The sequence below is a fragment of the Nuphar pumila genome, chromosome 1, assembly GCF_984573655.1.
Source record: "Nuphar pumila chromosome 1, dmNupPumi1.hap1.1, whole genome shotgun sequence".
Classification (NCBI taxonomy): domain Eukaryota; kingdom Viridiplantae; phylum Streptophyta; class Magnoliopsida; order Nymphaeales; family Nymphaeaceae; genus Nuphar; species Nuphar pumila.
Window position 1 is genome coordinate 170,868,612 of NC_143249.1, and position 22,816 is coordinate 170,891,427.

The following is a 22,816-nucleotide window of genomic DNA, read 5'->3' on the forward strand; positions in this document are numbered from 1 at the left end:
ACCACACATGTGAACACCCATGCAGCTGCATACATGCCTACCCATATTGATTTAGGTAGGCACCTACACATGAGACCACTATGCAATATTTCTTTGATTAAGCATGACATGACCAAGTGCAAGCTCGTAGAGCCCCATTCTTTTACATGTATCAGCCAGATTTAAATGCAAATACAAACCTGGAAACCTTGCATATTCAAACTGAACTTCTGTCCAAGTTCATACCGGTATAAATGGTTGACCATGTATCAGGTCAGAACATTTTATAGCATAAACTCTACAAGTGATAGAAGTCCATGACAACCAAGACTATCTAACCGTTTCATCAGCAGGCACTAGGCTTCTATTTTTTTTTTCTCTTGCTGCCCAGCCGAGCCACTCGGCTTGTCTCCAACAGAATGACAGGTCGGGCCAGCTGAATGGGTTCAGTTGGGCCTGCAGCCTATCAAGGAGTGGCTACACCTGGTCACGCCTGACCAGCCGAGCTGCACTCGACTGGCCTGCTGCGACTACTTTTTTTTTCAATCTGCTAGGCCAAAAGGCTGGACCCGACATGGTCTGTCAGCACATCCAAATCTATCTCTTGCCAAAAAAACAGCTCATACGTAACATCAAATAGGCATGATTCAACCTTTTTGATAAACAACTTAAATACAATACCAGGTTAGGTTGAAATTCATCATGCTAATGTGAGCAGTTCATAAAACAACACTTTTTAAACACATCACATATAACTATTCAAGTAAACATTAAAAGAACATGGCAGTAATACAACCAAGGTGTGACTAACTTAAGTGTAAAACAGTTCTATGCCCGTCACGTATAAGAGTCCTTATGTGTTAAGAAAATCAATGCATAGGGGTTCATGATCATATGAATAGCACCCACACTTGATAGCCCAGTCTTTAGGGCATGAAACCCAACCCAAAACCCATAACAAACGATTTCTTTATCATAAAAGAAATTCTGTTTTTGCATAATAAGCATACATAGAAATTCCATTTTCTTTCTGGTTTTTCAAAATGGGTGAAAATATAAAAAAAATGAATTCATGGAAGATCAATTTTCATCAAGTATAAGCTTTAAATGAAATTCTGTTTTAGCACAGAAATAGACATGTAAAGAAATTTTAATTTAAAACGAATGAGAAGAACCCTCAAAACACCCATGGAAGAGGATCCATGAATACTCTTCCACGTAGATAAGGGTTTCCATCCATATTTCTTCATATAATATGAATTTCCAACAAGATATTGCATGAAAATCTCACTGGTATTTAATACCTCACTCGTTTCAAGAGAGGAGACCCGTACATTTGATGTAGATCACCTCAAAAATAGCGGTGAAAGCTCAAAAATGTGAATGGATAGAGGAAAATAGCTCTTCTCCTCATCTACTTCCTCCCTTTTCCTCTCTTTCTCTCTCCTCTTTCGATTTTCTCTCTTTTTTTTGTAGTTTTTATAGGCCCTGTAGGGAAAAACGCCCCCCCCCCCTTCTCCAGCCCCTTCTAGATGGGCTGGAGAGGGAGTCACTACTTCATTTGAGACTTTTCTTTCCCTTGGTTTTCCAAAAATCTTGGACTCTATAGTTTACTTTTAAAAAAAAAACAGGACTCTAAGTCTTTCAAACCTTCTTAGAGTCTTCATAACTTCAATAAAGACTCTATTTACGAGTCCTAAACAAACATAAAAATTAAATTTCAGAATTAATAAAAATAATTAATTTTTAATTATTATTAATTAATTAAATATTTTTGAAATTTCAAAGATAGATTAATCACTTTAGAAGTCTTCTTAACTACAGCTAACTTTAATTTAAAACTTTAAACTCAATTTAAAGCTAGATTTTCATTGGACATGGTTTAGGATCTCGATCTGGATCCAAATTGCTCGTTTAGACCTAGTTGATGATCCTTGGGCCAAGCCCGGACTCAAAAGCATCGGTAAAAAGTCAAGGATCAAACGATTTTTCTTGCAGACTTAGCCAAATTTTCGAAAAACAAAAAAATGACTAGGTAATAAAATACGTGGGGCGGGGCCGAGGGTTGGGGCCGAAGCCGAGGTGGTGGAAAGCGTAAGTCCATCCCCGCCTCCATCCCCACATGGGTTTTGATTTTAACCTTCATCCATGTCTTCCATTCCCGATCCAAATGGGGCAAGAGGGGGGCCCATTTTCCCCCGGTCCACTGTCATCCCTAATGTGAACCACATGCACTAACAAGCCAATCATTAAAAAGTATAAGTGAGAGATCCAGCAAGCACTAGGGTTGGGGGTGACAATTTAATAGTGAAATGTTTGGCAACATAAGTTAGGATCATTATAGAATATGCAAAAGAATTATTTTCTTGCCAATTTAGCCCAAACCCCATCATACCATCATAAAACGAAAGTAAACAAAGGACTCATGAAAATGCTTGTACATTTTGAACTTAAGCCACCACTGTTCTACTAAGACGTGTAAAATTGCAAAGGCAACTAACCTCTTGGAATTTTTTTTTGAAAAGTCAACTATAGAGTCCAAGATTTTCGAGAAAAACCAAGGGAGAGAAGTCTCAAATGAAGTAGAGACCCCCTCTCTAACCCATCTAGAAGGGGCTGGAGAAGGGGGGGGGGGGGGGCGTTTTTCCCTATAGGGCCTATAAAAACTACAAAAAAGAGAAAATAGAAAGGGAAAGGAAAAAAAGAAAGAGGAGAGAGAAAAAAAGGAAGTAGAGGAGGAGAGCTATTTTCCTCCATCCATCCACATTTTTGAACTTTCACCACTATTTTTGGGGTGATCTACATCAAAGGTACGGGTCTCCTCTCTTGAAACAAGTGAGGTATTGAATACCAATGAGATTTTCATGCAATATCTTGCTGGAAATCCATATTATATGAAGAAATATGGATGGAAACCCTTATCTACATGGTCCATGTGTGTTTTGGGGGTTCTTTTCATTCATTTTAAATTAAAATTTCTTTACATGTCTATTTCTATGCTAAAATAGAATCTCATTTAAAGCTTATTCTTGATGAAAATTGATCTTCCATGAATTCATTTTTTTTATATTTTCACCCATTTTGAAAAACCAAAAAAGAAAATAGAATTTTTGTGTATACTTATTATGCAAAAACAGAATTTCTTTTATGATAAAGAAATCGTTTGTTACAGGTTTTTGGGTTGGGTTTCATGCCCTCATGACTGGGCTATCAAGTGTGGGTGTTATTCATATGATCATGGACCTCTATGCATTGATTTTCTTAACACATAAGGACTCTTATACGTGACTGGCATAGAACCGTTTACCACTTAAGTTAGTCACACCTTGGTTGTATTACTGCCATGTAGGGGTGGCAATCGGGTCAGGTTGGCGGGTCGTGTCGACAGGTTGGCAGGTCAGCATACCTCAACACGAACCCGACCTGTTTATTAAACAGGTCGGCTGTGGCAAACACGAACCCCACCCATTTATTAAATGGGTAACCCGACACGACACGGTTAACCCGTTTAATAAACGGGTCGGGTCGAGTAAACGGGTTGGAGGGTCGGGTTCGGGTAAACGGGTTGGCAGGCGGGTCGGGTCGGGTAAATGGGTTGGCGGGTCGAGTAAGGTAAACAGGTTGACCCGCTCGCCTAACCCGTTTATTAAACGGGTCAGACGGGTTGGCATACCCCTAACACAAACCCGACCCGTTTAATAAATGGGTTAGGCGGGTCGACCGGTTTACAACACGAAGCCGTTTAAGCCAAACCCGAACCCGGCTAAGAAGCGGGTTGGCAGGTCGTGTCAGATTTTGCCACCCCTACTGCCATGTGCTTTCAATGTTTACTTGAATAGTTATATGTGATGGGTTTAAAAAGGGGTTAGCTATGCCTGTTGTTTTATGAACTGTTCACATTAGCAGGATGAATTTTAACCTAACCTAGTATTGTATTTAAGTTGTTTATCAAAAAGGTTGAATCATGCCTATTTGATGTTACATATGAGCTCTTTTTTTGGCAAGAGATAGATCTCGCAGCACATGGATGTGCTGATAGACCATGTCGGGTTCAGCCTTTTGGCCGAGCAGATTGGAATAAAAAAGTAGGCGCAGCAGGCTTGGGCAGCAGGCCAGGCGTGACCAGGTGTGGCCACTCCTTGATAGGCCGCAGGCCTAGCTGAACCCATTCAGTTGGCCCGACGTGTCATGCTGTTGGAGACAAGATGAGTGGCTCAGCTGGGCATCAAGAGAAAAAAGAAAGCCTAGTGCATGCTGATGAAATGCCTAGATAGTCTTGTTGGCGTTGGACTTCTATCACATGTACAGGTTACGCTATAAAATGTTGTGACCTAATACATGGTCAACCATTTATACATGTATGAACTTGGACAGAAGTTCAGTATGAATATGTAAGGTTTCCAGGTTTGTATTTGCATTTAAATCTGATACATGTAAAAGAATGAGGCTCTACGAGCTTGCACTTGGTCATGTCATACTTAATCAAAGAAATATTGCACAGTGGTCTTATGTGCAGGTGCCTACCTAAATCAATATGGGTACACATGTATGCAACTGCATGGGTGTTCACATGTGGTGAATAGCTGGAAACATGCATTGCCATGAATATGCACACTCAAAGAAAATATGCATTAACGTGAATACGTGTGTATGCAATGAAAGTATGAAATTGCCATGATTATATATAATGAATGAAAGCATGGAGTTGACTTGAATGCGTGCATTAAATGAAAGCGTGTACTTGTCATTAGCATATGAATTAAATAAAAACACGCTTATAAATATCTTTATTTCATATGCATAGTTAAAATTTGCATATATGAATGTGCATTTAGAACACATGTGATTTATTTCATATATGGTATATTGTTATGGTTTTTGCAATGATGATTTAAATGAATCGTCGTAGGCCTGATGAGCCTTGATCTTTAGTTTACTCCTTCTTTACTTGTTTATAATGCATTGCAAAAATCACATTTATATTGTTGCACAGTATTGCATTATTCTATGCTTTTTCGTGGGCGGTGGTCCCGTAATGGTTCTCGCATGGGGATATACGAGCTTGTTTTGCATGCTGAATTACAAATTCAATAATTGACCTTTAATAATAAGATAAAGAAAAAAAACAATATAATATACGTTCTGAAATCTCTCGTCGTTAGAATGAGAATCTTAGAGTTTCAATTTTGAGAGACTACGAGGATACAAAAACTCTGTGTGTCGTTATTGTTACCCTTGAACCCGATATTGAGGTTCTTTCTCTTGGTCATGGTTTTAAGGAGAGTCTGTCACTTTACCTGGGGGTGGTGTGTAGACAAAGTTGTTGTTTTGGTATGTCAAGAAAGTGGCACTTGTGGATGGTGTTCCTGGTGTCCCGACATTAGATATTGATTTCTAATGTTTCGATGAATGGTGTTGTTTTCTGATATCGGTCGACGGCTAAGTTTAGAACCCAGTACTTGTGTGTTAAGTTACTCTATGAACCATACTTGACCTCATGAATTCTTACTCGGTTTGAATATCCATGGGCAATGGTAATAAAAAGTAAAACTAAAATGTGTGTGCATCTTAATAGGGGCATGCATGTGAAAAATGACTTGATTAAAAATAATAATTTATTCATGCATATGCATTGAGTTCATGCATTTTCCCGCTATGCATTAGATCATGCATATTCACTTATTCCCTTGTGATATATGAATGAATGCATAATATTGTTTTCTATTACATGATAACATATCTTTAATGCATAATCAATGTTCTCTTTTAATGTTAATTGTTCTTTGGTTTGCATTTGTTCCATATTACTTAAATGATTGTTTACATTATAAAATTAGCATAAATGCATTCCTCTAAATTATTGCATGAATTTCATCTGTATTCTTTATGCTTATTTGTTTTATTAGGGAGTTCGTACGCAGAATTTCTTGGATTCTGACACCCTACTTGTGATATTTTTCGCAGCCTCAGATGCCCTGTGAGGAGACTTGCTCATGAGAGGAGCTACGAGAGAACGACATGGTTGCTTGATAGATTCTAAGGGCAGCGTGGCTCTTTACTTTTCATTTAATTATCATGCACTCTGATAACTCTACATTTGTCTCATTGATTATTCTTTATGAATTAATAAATTATGGTTTGCTATAGCTTGGATGATGGGTATAAGTTCCCTTGTGATTTGTTGAGTTATCCAGTTGTGAGTGGAACTGTAAAGGCCTCGGGTTTCTGAGAAGATATCTGCAATGGTTTAAGAAAAAACCGCACTTTTTCAGAGGTATGAGTTGGGATCGTTACAGGTTTGGTATCAGAGCCACCACAAAATTTTACATTTTTATCATATTCTTAGCATTTAAGTTTTATTTTTGGTAAGTGAGCCCCGACCTGAAGTGTCAACAAGTCGTGCCTCGTACTCTAGAGCAATCTTCTTCACTGGTAAGGCTATTTGATACTTTTACTTTTATTTTAATTATGTGAAAATCAGGTGTTTGACTGCATTCATAATTTAATTCTCTTTTGGTGTGATTATATGAATGATTTTGCTCAGGATCAATCCTAAGAGGGTAGGATCGATCGAGGTTTAATCTTTCAAAAAAATTCATGTTTTAGACGTATCAACGCACTCGTGCTTCTACATTTTCTGGTGCTCCTGCATTTTGGCAGGAGCAGAGGGACTTCATGATGAATGCTCTCCATACATTGACGGAGACTGTGACGGCACAGGCAGCACAGACGGCACATGTTGCGCAAGCGGCGCAGGCATCCACCTGCATCCATCCCTCTGAGGTGGTTGCGAACCTCGGTGGGGCTTCCTACGATCGATTCCTGGAGTTGGATCTGTCAACTTTTTCGGGAAAGGCTGACCCAGAGGCAGCCGAGAGCTGGGTCGAGGAGACGGAGCGGGCATTTGACATCCTACTTGTTCTTGAGGATAGAAAAGCTGCTTTTGGCACGTACCGTCTAAAGGGCGATGCCAAGAAGTGGTGGGAACCCTGCGAAGGGTGAAGTTTGCCGACGTAGGCATGATTCCCTGAGAGGTGTTTAGAGAGGAGTTCTTGAACACATATTTTTTCTCTTACGCCGAAGAGCAGATGCAATAGAAGTTCCTCGACTTGACTCAGGGAAACATGAGTCTGGTAGACTACACCACTATATTCCGGAGTCTTGAGAGGTACCGCCCGAACCTATTCAAGAATGAGAAGGCGAGGGCGATGAAGTATGTGCGTGGGCTGAAGGATGGACTCTGAGATCGGGTATTGAGGGGCTGACCCACTACACTGGCAGAGGCAATTGAGACTACGACGGTCGTGAACGAGGAACATGAGAGATTTAGAGGCGACTCGCGGAAGAAAGGCAGCAATGGAAGTAGCTCAGCTGGTAGTGCAAGGAAAAAGCCAAACCCACCCGCAGGTGGGGGAAGGCACAGGATGGCAAGAGGCAGCAGACCCAAGGAGAACGTCAACAGAGTGCACCGCAGGGACCACCTCAGCAGAGGTGGCAGCAGGAAGAGGCTTGATCGGTGTATCACAGTTGTAACGAAAGCCATCCTCAGGGATTTTGTCTGATGTTCAAGGGGGTTTGTTACCCGCACATCGCTCCCTACTATCTAAACTAGCCAGTAACTCAGGGAGAACAGCATCAGCAGCAGAGACCTCAGCAGCAGCAGGGTCAACGAAGGACCAACGAGAGAGTTTATGTCGTTACGGCTACCACGCAGGGTGATTAGACTGATCTGATCGAAGGTATCATCTTAGTTGTCGATCATTAAGCTCATGTGATAGTTGATTCTGGTGCTACCTACACCTTTTCGGTACGTTCTAATTTCGAGGACAAAATTCTTTTAAGGGGGTAAGAATGTAATAACATATATTTTATTACATAATTATTTTCTGGTTTTTCGAAAATTTGGCCGTCTGCAAGAAAAATCGTTTGAACCTAGACTTTTAACCGATGCTTTTGAGTCCGGGCTTGGCCCAAGGATCATCAACTAGGTCTAAACGAGCAATTTAAAATGGAAGAAAAGTTTAATTTTTGACTTTTAAATTCAAACAAAATTTGAGCAAAATTCGGGTTATTTTTGGGCAAAATTCAAAATTTGTATTCAAGTTATATATCGTTGGATGCGTCTTAGAATTCTAAGGGCAACAATATATTACTTTTTTGCATTCGAATTTCGGTTGGCCCGAAAATCGAATTTTCTCAAAAAAAAAAAAGAGTAGTTTGTCGAACTTAATCCGGAGTTGGATCGAATTGGATCCAATGCTTATGATCTGAATTAATATGGATTTGGACCTTATCCAAGACCCATATTAATATGGATTCGATCCATATCATAATCCAATTTCGTTTTGGATATTGATTTTGATTTTGGATCCAGATAGAGATCCAAAACCATGTCCAATGAAAGTCTAGCTTTAAATTGAGTTTAAAGTTTTAAATTAAAGTCAGCTGGAGTTAAGAAGACTCCTAAAGTGATTAATCTATCTTTGAAATTTCAAATATATTAAATTAATTATTAATTAATTAATTTTTATTAATTCCAAAATTTAATTTTTATTTTTTGTTTAGGACTCCTAGATAGAGTCTTTATTAAAGTTATAAAGACTCTAAGAAGGTTTGAGAGACTAAGAGTCCTCTTGGAAAAAAATTTTGAAAAGTCAACTATAGAGTCCAAGATTTTCGAAAAACAAGGAAAGAAGAGTCTCAAATGAAGTAGAGGCCCCTCTCCAGTCCATCTAGAAGGGGGACCGTTTTTCCCTATAGGGCCTATAAAAGCTAAAAAAAAGAGAGAAAATAGAAAGAGAGGAAAAAAAGAAAGAGAGGAAAATAGAGGAAGAAAAGAGTTATTTTCCTCCATCCATCCACTTTTTTAGCTTTCACCACTATTTTTCTGCTCGGCCAAAAGGCTGGACCCGACATGGTCTGTCAACATATCCATGTGCTGCCAGATCTATCTCTTGCCAAAAAAATGCCAGATCTATCTCTTTCCAAAAAAAAAACAACTCATACGTAACATCAAATAGGCATGATTCAGCCTTTTTGATAAACAACTTAAATACAATACCAGGTTAGGTTGAAATTCATCATGCTAATGTGAAGAGTTCATAAAACAAAAGGCATAGTTAACCCCTTTTTATACCCATCACATATACCTATTCAAGTAAACATTGAAAACACATGGCAGTAATACAACCAAGGTGTGACTAACTTAAGTGTTAAAGAGTTCTATGCCAGTCACGTATAAGAGTCCTTACGTGTTAAAAAAATCAATGCATAGGGGTCCATGATCATATGAATAGCACCCACACTTGATAGCCCAATCTTTAGGGCATGAAATCCAACCCAAAAACCCATAACAAACGATTTCTTTATCATAAAAGAAATTTTGTTTTTGCATAATAAGCATACACAGAAATTCTATTTTCTTTCTGGTTTTTCAAAATGGGTGAAAATATAAAAAAATGAATTCATGGAAGATCGATTTTCATCAAGAATAAGCTTTAAATGAATTTTTGTTTTAGCACAGAAATAGACATGTAAAGAAATTTTAATTTAAAACGAATGAAAAGAACCCTCAAAACACCCATGGAAGAGGATGTAGATAAGGGTTTTCATCCATATTTCTTCATATAATATGGATTTCTAGCAAGATATTGCATGAAAATCTCACAGGTATTCAATACCTCACTCGTTTTAAGAGAAGACACCCGTACCTTTGATGTAGATCACCCCAAAAATAGTAGTGAAATCTCAAAAACGTGGATGGATGGAGGAAAATAGCTCTTCTCCTCCTCTACTTCCTCCATTTTTCTCTCTTTCTCTCTCCTCTTTCTTTTTTCCTTTCTCGTTCTATTTTCTCTCTTTTTTTATGGTTTTTATAGGCCCTATAGGGAAAAACGCCCCCCTTCTCCGGTCCCTTCTAGATGGGCTGCAAAGGGGGTCTCTACTTCATTTGAGACTCTTCTCTCTCTTGGTTTTCCGAAAATCTTAGACTCTATAGTTGACTTTTCAAAAAAAAATTAAAGACTCTAAGTCTCTCAAACCTTCTTAGAGTCTTCATAACTTCAATAAAGACTATCTAGGAGTCCTAAACAAACATAAAAAATAAATTTCGAAATTAATAAAAATTAATTAATTAGCATCCGAAGAACGATTGTTGGTATATTACTCTATCTCTAGTGTTCCTGAGATCTGATAGAGTAGCAACAAGCAAAAAGAAGTGTAGCCAAATTTCATAATGTCATATGGTTGCTGCATAGTCTCAGATATAGCTAAAAAATAGTCAACAAGCTTCAACTAAACGAGAGAAAAAAAAAACTAAGACAAATACCAATAGCTCACATCGATTCATCATCAGGATGAGCAATGACCAACAAAACATTCCGCGTTTGTGTGATTCCTTCATCTCCTAAAGACAGACATAATACACCAAATCAATCACTCAAACAAAACCAACCATCCTAATTAGGTGTAGTGGTACCAATTACTCAAATCTGACCATCATTTCACACCAAATCAATGATGCAGCAATATTGACGACACCAATTAGAGAACAAAAACTGATTCCCCAAATCTAACCCACACATGGAGCACAAAACCACCTCATGATCATATCCTAAACTTCCTTGCTAAGCAGAGTACAAAAGAAACAAATCAAGCACAGCTTACCTTGTTTCGAAAGAAATGTAACCATAGCATGGCTAATTGGCACGTATAAAACCATAAGGAGAGAAACCACCCAAAGGAACACTAGAATTGCGAACAAGAGAATCCACAACGAAGCCATTTAGTTAACACCTAAAAATTTACACAATAAATAATCAAAATTTTGCACTAAAAATGTGAATTACAGAACACCATCATGAAAAATTCTCATCAAATGGGAAAACAAAAAGAGAATGGAAAGCGGGCACAATCCTTGGATGATAGTTCGTACGTAGTCCAGAATGACAAATTTTCACTACAAAATGAGAAAAAAAAGGAAACAGAATAAAAGCAACTTGTCACCTTTCACCAAAAGGATGAAAAGAAAAATTAAGCCCGAAATTCAAAACGGAGAGAGAGGGGGAGACGAAGAAAGAGGGAGGCATTCAAAGCCTCCCTTCTTTGAGAAATTTAAAGAAACACCCTACGTTTTTGTGTATTTACAAATACATGGCTAGCCTTTGAGAATTTACATTTTATAACGTCCCTCAAAAATCTAACCTTTTAAAAACTTTCCTAAACCCCAAATTTTGAGAAAAATTTAAAACTTTTTATTTATATAAACAATTCACATGTTTTCCAAAAGTAATATGCCAACAAGTTCATTTATGGCCACATTTCAATTGTCTCAAATACTAGATGGCACACCCGAGCGCAAGCGCGAGTGTATATTAGCCTCCCAGTATCAGCCTCCCAGTATCAGATCCAGTACGAAATCATCCATATACACAACTTGATTGGAACTATTACTCTAAAGGTTTCTCACAAGTGAAAAAGAAAATACAGAAGACAAAATGTATCAAGATTTAAGATAATTGAAGAGTTACTGTTAATATATATATATATATATATACATATACTTATATATATATATATATACATTCATATATATATAAGTATATATATACATATATGTATATATATACATATTCTTTTTTAGTGAAATACCCGATAGGGGTATTCTTGTAAAACTGCAAAATGTACTTTTTCTTTTTTTACTTTTTCTTTTTTTCTTTTTTTCTTTTTTTCCTTTTTACCTTTTTCTTTTTTCTTTTTTTTCTTTTTTTTTGAACCACAAGGGGCCCCACTCTTGTAGTCGTTGGGGCCCCAACGGTCAGATTTCTGACCGTTGGGGGCTCCCAACGACTACAAGGGAGCCCCCTTGTGGTCCCTTCTTAGTGCTCGCCTCCTCTATAAATAGAGGAGGTGTTCCCCTCTTGTAAGTATGGGTTTTTACACCCTTCTCTTCCTTTCTTCAATAAATCCAACTTATGACTTTAAGTCATTTTCTATATTTGAGAGTTTTGTGTGTGCACATTTGGTGTTTGTGTTCTTGGCTCTAGTAGTCACTCTTAAAGAGTGACTTTTTGCTCTATTGGTGCTTCCGCCTCTTTTCATTACATGGTATCAGAGCTCGGTTGGTGATTAGGCTTTTCCTTTGTCATCTTGGAACGCGTGCCTCTCAAAGTTTCGAAGAAAGGAAGAATATTTGGTGCCGATGGAACGTGACTCTAAAGTGGAGCTTTCTTTCAAGCTAAATGGGTCTGACTATCTCATGTGGGCCTCCGCTATGGAAAATCATCTAAGAGGTAAGAAACTTTGGGGCTTTGTTATGGGAACTACTCCCGAACCCTCTCTCGTTCTTACCAAAATTGAAAATGAAGTTGAAAAGGCTTTAGATGGCGATGAGCGCATCAAAGCCATTAATGAACATCAATCCAAAATTGAGGATTGGGAAAGTAACCATGCCAAAATTTTGGCATGGTTTATGAACAATGTAGACCTTAAAAATTGTGCCAATATTGCCAAATTTAGAAGGGCCAATGAGGTTTGGTTTTTCCTTAAGGGTATGTATACCCAAAAGGATCTTGCTCGGCAATTTTTTTGTCAAGAAAAAATTCGTTCCACCAAACAAATGGATATGAGTGTCCGGGACTATTTTAGCTCTCTAACCCCTCTTTGGGATGAGCTTGCCCTTCTTGAACCTAAATGGGTTGCTCCACAAGATATTGAACTAAGAAGGGAACAAATTGAAAAGGAGCACTTTTTTCAATTCCTTCATGGACTTCGCCCGGAATTTGAACAAGTGAGGGCATCTCTTCTCCATAGAAGCAAAGCCCTACCTATTGAAGATGCCCTTGCCGAGATATGTCAAGAAGAAACTCGACTTGGCTTAAGCATTAGGAGTGATGAAGTTTTGGCCGTTAATAGGCCCGGATCGAATGTTAGAGCATATAGACCCCCCACTTTAACAAAAATAGTAATGGGCCTAGAAAGGGAATTATATGCTACTATTGTAATAAACCGGGGCACATTAGACCGGTTTGTCCAAAGCTTAAAGGAAAGGCTGCCGCGGTTGGAGAAAGTTCTCCAAAGAAGGAAGAAAGTACCAAAGAAGGAGATATCAAAGAAACTCTTAATCATATCTCTGAAGTTCTCCAACACCTTCTCAAGTCTTCTCCTTCAACATCCGGAGCCGCCATCGCCTACTCTTCATCACCTCCAGGTATGTGGATACTAGATTCTGGTGCTTCTTTTCATATGACATCTCATAAAAACTCTCTTTCAAATGTTTTTTCTGAACCCATGTCCTCCTATGTTTTAACGACCGATGGAACATCATTAAAAATTGAAAGTATTGGAACACTTGACTTCAAAAAATCTCAAAACTTTTTTGTTCCTAAAGTAAGAGTCGTCCCAAAAATTAATTTAAATCTCTTTTCCGTTTCTCAAATCACCGACCATGGATGCCAAGTCTCTTTCTCACCTAAAGATTGCACCGTGCAGGATCTCCAGTCAGGGAAGTTGATTGGGCAAGGCCATAGAAGGGGTGATCTCTATTTTATGGACTTTTTGACGCTTCCATCTAAGTCATCTTGCAATCTTGTTAAAGACAAAAGTATCGGAATTTGGCATGAGAGACTTGGTCATCCAAATTTTGTAAAAATGTCTCTTTTCCCTTTTTTGAACAATACTTGTAAAGACAATCACATCACTTGTAAAGATTGCATTTTTGGGAAATCTAAAGCTATTATGTTTCCTCAAAGAAGTTACTTTACCACTCGGCCATTTGAACTTGTTCATTCCGATGTGTGGAGACCCTCCCCAATTTTGTCTAAAGGAGGTTTTTCGTATTATGTGGTCTTTATTGATGACTTCACTAGATTTACGTGGATACACTTCCTAAGACGCAAATCCGAAGTCTTCTCCTTCTTTAAAGAATTTCATGCAATGGTTAAAAATCAATTTTTGGGAAATCTATCTATTCTTAGGTCCGATTCGAGAGGTGAATATATGTCTAATGATTTTCAAAGTTACTTAAAAGAAAATAGAATTTGTCATCAACGTTCTTGTCCCAACACTCCGCAACAAAATGGTCTTGCGGAAAGAAAGCATAGGCACATAATAGAAACTACAAGAACATTATTGATTTCAAAAAATATCCCAAAATCCTTTTGGGCCGAAGCGGTTCTAACCTCAACATATCTCATCAATAGAATCCCTTCACCCTCTTTGAAAAATCTTTCTCCATTTGAAAAACTTTACAATATGTCTCCCGATTATAAAAAATTAAGAATTTTTGGATGTAAATGCTTTGTTTTAACTCGCAAAAATGATAAACTTTCTCCTAGGGCTATTGAATGTATTTTCTTGGGATATGGCGAAAAACAAAAAGGATATCGATGTTTTGACATTCTTAAGAATAAACTTTATATCTCAAAAGATGTCATATTCCTTGAAAAAGAAAATGGTTTTTCGCATCAACCAAATGAAAATATTGACTATTCCTTTTTATTTGACTTGTTACCTCAAGAAAACATCATAGATGATCATGTTGATCCTAGTGAATCTCTTGATGAAGATCTTGTTGAACATCCAAATAATGATCAAAACTTAGAAGAAAATGCTTCAAGACAAATACAAGTCTACTCTAGAAGGAATGAAAGAAATCCTCCGTGTGCTCTTGAAAGATTTTCTCAAAGTGAGTCGATAGAAGAAACCTCTCAAAGAAGATCCAATCGCATTCCCAAGATACCAAATAGATTTGTTTCTTATAACTCTTTTTCTCCTAATTATCGAGCATGTCTACTTGCTCTTCACTCTTTTCACGAACCATCTCATTACAATGATGCTAAACAATATGCTCATTGAAATGAAGTTATGGAACTTGAACTTAATGCCCTTAAAAGGGCGCAAACTTGGGAAATCATTGATCCTCCCAATGGCAAGAAACCCATTGGATGTAGATGGGTGTTTAAAGTAAAAACTAAGAGTGATGGTTCATTAGAAAGATATAAGGCTAGGTTGGTAGCCAAAGGATATGCCAAAGAGTATGGGGTAGACTATGATGAAACTTTTGCCCCAGTTGCTCGAATGACTAGTGTTCGAGCCCTTATTGCTATAGCTTCTGTTAAAAAATGACCTATCTTTCAACTTGATGTTAAAAATGCCTTCTTGAATGGCAATTTAAATGAAGAAGTTTATATGGAACCACCTCCAGGTATGAATTTAAATGAAAAAGTTTTAAAATTAAAAAAAACTTTATATGGACTTAAGCAAGCTCCTAAAGCTTGGTATGACAGGTTTAGTAATGTATTAATCAATTTAGGTTTTTCTTCTTGCTATACTGACACTGCTCTTTTTGTTAAAAGGATAGGTGACTCCATTTTTATGCTTCTGCTGTATGTTGATGATATGATCATCACTGGGAATGACAAAAAGGGAGTAAATGATGTTAAGTCTATGCTAAAAGATACTTTTGATATGTCTGACCTTGGTTATTTGAGATATTTTTTAAGAATTGAAGTGGCTTATTCCGCACGAGGATACATCTTATCTCAAATGAAGTTGGCTGCAGAAATTTGTACCAAATCAGGAATATCTGATGAAAAGAAAGTTGAGACTCCCGAAGTTATCAATGTGAAACTAAGACTTGAAGATGGTGTTCTTCTTGAAGATCCAACTCCCTACCGTCAATTAATTGGATCCCTCATCTATCTATCCATCACCCGTCCTGACATAGCTCATGCGGTTCATGCAGCGAGCCAGTTTCAGCACGCACCTACCACGGTTCATATGGCGGCCGTAATGAGAATTGTGCGATATATCAAAAATACCATCTCCAAGGGACTCTTCTTATCCTCTTCCTCATCTCTTGAATTGACTGCTTTTACTGATGTTGACTAGGGAGGAAATCCCAATGATCGTATCTCAATTACGGGTCTTTGTATTTTTTTAGGTGAATCTCTCATCTCGTGGAGATGCAAAAAGCAGCAGAAGGTCTCTTTATCATCTACTGAAACTGAATATCGGGCTATGGCGATGACAACTATGGAAATCGTATGGCTCAGAAGTCTCCTTGCTGACATGGGCGTCCTCATTTTCACTCCTACCAAGCTCTGTTGTGATAACAAAAGTGCGATATACATTGCCAGCAATCACACCTTTCATGAGCGGACAAAGCATATCGAAATGGATTGCCATTATGTTCGAGACGAATACCTCAAAGGGACTATCTCATTACCATATGTTACTTCAGAGTATCAACTAGCTGACTTCTTCACCAAAGCGCTCCCAACTCCACGATTTATGTTTCTCCTTAGCAAACTTTAGGTCTTCTCCCCGTAAAGTTTGAGGGGGCGTGTTAAAATATATATATATATATATATATATATATATATATATATATATATATATATGTATATATATATACATATTCTTTTTAGTGAAATACCCGATAGGGGTATTCTTGTAAAACTGCAAAATGTACTTTTTATTTTTTTACTTTTTCTTTTTTTCCTTTTTACCTTTTTCTTTTTTCTTTTTTTTTATTTTTTGTTTGAACCACAAGGGGCCCCACTCTTGTAGTCGTTGGGGCCCCAACGGTCAGATTTCTGACCGTTGGGGGCTCCCAACGACTACAAGGGAGCCCCCTTGTGGTCCCTTCTTAGTGCCCTCCTCCTCTATAAATAGAGGAGGTGTTCCCCTCTTGTAAGTATGGGTTTTTACACCCTTCTCTTCCTTTCTTCAATAAATCCAACTTATGACTTTAAGTCATTTTCTATATTTGAAAGTTTTGTGTGTTCAAAATTTAAAGTTATAAACCATATCCAAGACATCATAGGAATGAAATGACAGAATTTAAACATGTTCTCATTCCAAAAAGATTACACTTCTTTAAATGTAAGGATTCAGACAAAAAATAAAATTTACACGAGTTTTTAACCCTCTCAAAATTTTTGCCTGATCTCTCCAGGAATCGTACTAGGTAAGAGTGGAACCATAATTCATTTCATGGTATTCATAATTACATCACTTGAATGCAATGAGAACTCAAAATCATTCTCATGTTAATTCATAGCATTCAATTTCATAACTATTCACATACATGATAATCATTTGTATAAATGAATGAAGCTAACAGTTTATAGTGTATACCAAGTGAAGCGAAAATGCAATCTATCATGCAATGTTATCATTCACTTTCTTTATGCTCAAGAAAAAACATGCTCATGGCCAACTCATGACTAAGGCATGCATTATTTCAAATACATATTCTCATGTCATTTATTAGAGTATTTATGCACTTTGCAATTAAGATATTATAATGGAACAGGTCATATCTTGACCCTTCCCATGTACCTCACGTGCATGAACCAAGCCCTTGGCTTGTAACAACAGGTCAAATCATATAACCAAGCATAAACATGTTTTTTTCATTCACATGTAACAAAATTCATTTCCAATAATCATGCAAACTTAAAAGTCTTTTCATGTTCACAATATATGATTATGCATATAAAAGCAGTTATCCTAAAAATCTAGTTAATTGTTTATCTTGTTATTCAAACCCATCTGGTACAAAAGAAATGATAGACATCCAGAAACCACCATAAGAGTATTCATTATTCTCTGTATTTTTTGATCACCCTCCTATGGCTTAACTCGGTCTTTCCCGAGCAATTCAACCCTGCAGTGCAGCGGTTAGGAGAACAGACACACGGTCCCAGGTCTTCGCCTACGCCAAACCAAAATCGTCGACGAAAAATCGATCATGCATCCCTAACTCTAAAGAGTTGTGGTACTACCACTTAGGACTAACTGGTAGACCTGTCCCCTAACCTCCGTGGGACGGGGACAAGAGGTGCCTTCGGCCCTCGAAACACATGTCCCACGAGGCTTGTACCGCCCTTTCCTCTCCCAAGAGGACACGAGATCAAAACGGATCAAGTCATCTCAAAGAACCCAGCTTTGCCAATACCTCAAATAGACTCATGGTCCAGAATTATCTTTATTATTAAGTCATAGGTCAAAGTCAAGCATTATATCCTCACAAGATAACCCTCGCATGCCCTCATGCATGAATTCAAAAGTTTATGTCATTTGCATTACTTAAACTTACATGCTTTCATGCATGATATCAAAATCTATGCAACTTGCATAATTCACATTTACAAGCTCTCATAAATGTTCATAACAAATTTGTATTCACCTTCATACATGTCATGATTTACTATATATACTCACATGCACGATTCAATTTTTAACATAATTGCATGCATGGTTTAATCTCAATCATGCTTAACATAAAATGCAATCACATGAATTATTATGCATGCATAAATAACTCAATATTTTCATGTGCAAAACCATCGCATCATATTTGCACTCATTACAAGGATATTTAGAAAAATGAAATCAATACATTCGTTTTAAGCATGTTTTCATAATACAATTTCACATAGAAGGCATAATCAATTCAAAAATAACTTCATGCAAGCATGGATACAATCACGTCAAACATGGCAATACATTTAATCATTTATAGTACAACAATGCCAAACATGTACATGCAACAAACACACTCCAATATCCTGCTAACTACAACCATGACTAGCACGGTCTCCGAACTACAAAAATAAGAGCATTTTTATTCTCATACATTCAAATCATGTTCAGCATGATCTCCAAGCTTCAGCAGAACAGTTCTAGATATCCACAACTAAGTTAGTGTGTGAGCAGAAAAGTGTTGCATCCAAGAAAGTAAATATCATGTGATGTGTTTGCATCACTTACCCACTATGGGTATTTACCCTATTTGCATGTTTTTACATTTGCATCTTTCATTTTCTTTTGTTTTCTTTTTAGATGGCTTTTTTAGCCGCATGTGATGTTTAACGTTAAGCATCGCGCATATGCTCAGGTACGCACTTGCAATGCATGAATATATATGCAATAAAATATATTTCTAATATTTCTACCTATGAACTAAGTGTATGTGCAAACTAACTTTTACATTTCTATCATACAACATGAATTACATTTTAAAATTTTAGTTTAAGAATTCCACATTTTCGATGCGACGAAAGGTAAAACGAAACTCGAGGTCCTGAAAGTCAAGTGCAAGTGCTACACGACACGAACTACTCATCCCTCTCACGGAGAGACTGCACACACACAACGACCAACTTATCTAAATATGATCTCGCATATGAGCGATAAAACAAAAATGAACTTCGATAACCCGATTTGCGAAAACCTCAAAGTGATACCCTAACAAGTCCAAAACAGATTGGACAGCAGTGTGGTGCAGCTCCACGGGCTGCACGCTGCCCCGTGCATCACCCCAGTGATGACACAACCATCGTTGTACCCAATGTCGAGAGAAAGATTTATATCTTCATAGGAATAGGAATGGAGTAGGGATTGTTATGAGTCGTGAGTTTATAGATAATGTAGTTGAGGTCCGTAGGAAGGGTGATAGGATTTTACTTATTAAATTAGTATTAGGTATGAATATTATTAATATTATTAGTGTTTATGCACCTCAAGTAGGTTTAGATGATTCCATTAAGCGTCAATTTTGGGAGGATTTAGATGGAGTAGTACAAGGGATATCTTATGGAGAAAGGTTTTTCATCGGCGGTGACCTTAATGGGCATGTAGGCATTAGTTGGGATGGATTTGAGAGTATCCATGGAGGCTATGGTATAGGAAAAAGAAACGAAAGTGGAGAAAGGATTTTAGATTTTGGTTTGTCCTATGATATGATCTTAGCAAACACTTGGTTTAGGAAGAGGGAGTCTCACCTAGTAACATTTAAAAGTGGGGTTAATACGAGTCAGATAGATTTTTTCCTACTTAGAAAGAGAGATAGGGGTTGTTGCATCGATTGTAAGGTTATACCGGGAGAAAGTGTAGCTACACAACATAGAGTCTTAATTTTAGATCTTAGAATTAGACAATACTGCAAAAGGGATAGACATATGAAAGATCCTAGAATTAAGTGGTGGGCACTGAAAGAAGCTAAACAAGGAATGTTTGTAGAGCGGGTAGTTAAGAAAGTTGATTGGTGTCTCGAGGAGGATTCAGAATCAATGTGGAATAAGATAGCGGGTGGCATGAGAAAGGTGGCTAAGGAGGTATTGGGTGAGTCTAAAGGCGGTGCACCGCTAGGTAAGGATACATCGTGGTGGAACGAGGATGTCAAATTAGCTATTAAGGTTAAAAGAGAGTGTTATAGAAATCTAAGTAAAAATCGTGATAATGAGAATTTGGAGAAGTATATGATAGCAAAGAAGGAATCTAAAAAAGTAGTTCGGAACGCGAGAGATAAGGTATATAAGGAGGTTTATGACAAGTTGGATACCAAAGAGGGTGAGAAGGATATTTATAGGCTTGCAAAGATGAGAGATAGGAAATCGAGGGATCTGGGTATGGTTAGATGTATCAAAGATGAAACGCAAAGGGTTTTAGTCAAAGATGAGTAGATTAAGGAGAGATGGAAAGATTATTTTGATAAGCTATTTAATGAAAGTCATGCTCAGGATCTTGGAGACTTTTCAATTCCTTTTCATGAGATGAATTGTGACTTCATGCGCAAGATTCAAAAGAAAGAAATTGCAGAGGCTTTGAAGAAAATGAAATCAAGAAGGGCAGTTGGCCCCGATGGTATACCTATTGAGGCTTGGAAATGCTTGGGAGAGAAAGGTTTAGAATGGTTGACAAATCTTTTGAACAAGATTTGGCGGACAAATAAGATGCCTAATGAGTGGAGAAAGAGTACTTTGGTGCCTCTATATAAAAATAAGGGTGATATACAAGATTGCACAAACTATCGTGGTATAAAACTCATGAGTCATACTATGAAACTTTGGGAGAGGGTGATTGAGTCTAGGTTGAGGAAGATTGTCATGATATCAGAGAATCAATTTGGTTTTATGCCTGGAAGATCAACTATGGAAGCTATACATCTTCTTAGACAACTTATTGAGAGAAATAGAGAGAGGAACAAAGATTTGCATATGGTTTTTATTGATTTGGAGAAGGCTTACGATAGAGTACCTAAGGACGTTCTCTGGTGGACAATGATGAAGAAAGGTGTTTCTCTCAAGTACATTAGTATAATTAAAGATATCTATGAAGGAGTAGTAACCAATGTCCGCACTTGTGGAGGGGTGACAACCAATTTTCCTATAACGGTTGGGTTACATCAAGGATCTGCTTTAAGCCCTTTCCTATTTGCTGTAGTGACGGATGAGCTTACGAGATCAATTCAAGAAAATGTGTCGTGGTGTATGTTGTTTGCTGATGATATTGTTTTGATTGATGAGTCTAGAGCTGGGGTTAATGCTAAGTTAGAATTATGGAGACAAACATTGGAAGCAAGAGGTTTTAAGTTGAGTAAGAGTAAGACAGAATACATGGAATGTCGATTTAGTAAGCAACGAAGTAGTGATGGGAGTGTAGTGAAGCTTGGTGAGCACGAAATACCGGTGGATGATTCTTTCAAATATTTGGGATCTATCATTCAAAAGTATGGGGAAATTGATGGAGATGTAAATCATAGGATAAAGGTTGGGTGGATAAAATGGAAGAGTGCAACTGGAGTGTTGTGCGATCGTAGAATGCCATTGCGGTTGAAGGGAAAGTTTTATAGGACGACTATTAGGCCCGCTTTACTATATAGTACGGAATGTTGGGCTGCCAAGAGACATCATATTCAAAAAATGAGTGTAGCTGAGATGCGTATGCTGAGATGGATGTGTGGAAATACAATGAAAGATAAGATTCGGAATGAGGAGATACGTAAGAAGGTAGGTGTTGCACCCATTGAAAATAAGATGAGAGAGAATCATTTACGGTGGTTTGGACATATTCGACGAAGGCCTAATGATGCTCCAGTTAGAAGGATGGAGAAATGGAAAAATATATTAGTTAAAAGAGGTCGGGGTAGGCCTAGGAAGACATGGATGGAGGTGATAAGAAAGGATATGAATGCTTTGAACCTCACTGAGGACATGGCATTGGATAGAAATGAATGGAGGAGAAGGATTCATGTGGAAGACCCATAATGATTTTCTTTGTTGGTTAATATCGTCGACCCCAATTGTTTTGGGATGAAGGTGTAGTTGTTGTTGTTGTTGTTTGTTGTTATGTGAAACGAAACCAAAACATGGAATACACATGGAAAAGCATACTAGCATGCACAGGGGAAACCACATATCAACCGCCCTGAACGATTCCCAATGCTGGGAATAGGCACACAGACAAGGCATTCCCCAAAACTAATGCATATATGTAATTCAGCCCACTACTAAAAGGATGAACCAGAGTCTGCCGTAATTTCAAGACAGATTAAACAACGAAAAGGAAAAAAATCGGTTATAAAGATGGCAAACCGGCTGTACAATCATGCCACACTACATGAACATTGCTTCAAATTTTCAAACATAAACACATTGTCTTAAGCCGAATGAAACATTCCTAAATCTTGAAATTTAGGATGTAAGCATCCAATCCCTGCAGGAGCTCCCATTACCACCCGAGTGGGTTATAAAAAGATTCCCACAAAACACTTCCTAACCTCGACACAGCAGGAATTCCACTGATAACCGAATGATGAAATCAACCTACAAGTTTTGCAAATAATACTAGCTGTTACTGTGCACTCGACAAACATATCTCTGCCTCAATATACTCATTCTAAAGAAATCTGAGATTGAACGTCACTCCAAAAATCGAAATTCATGTTTCGATGGACTTCCAAAATGAAGAGCCATCAACTCCCTACCTCAACCGATCGATACGCCAACGAAAGAAGAATAAGGAGAAGAAACTTGAAGATGGACTCACC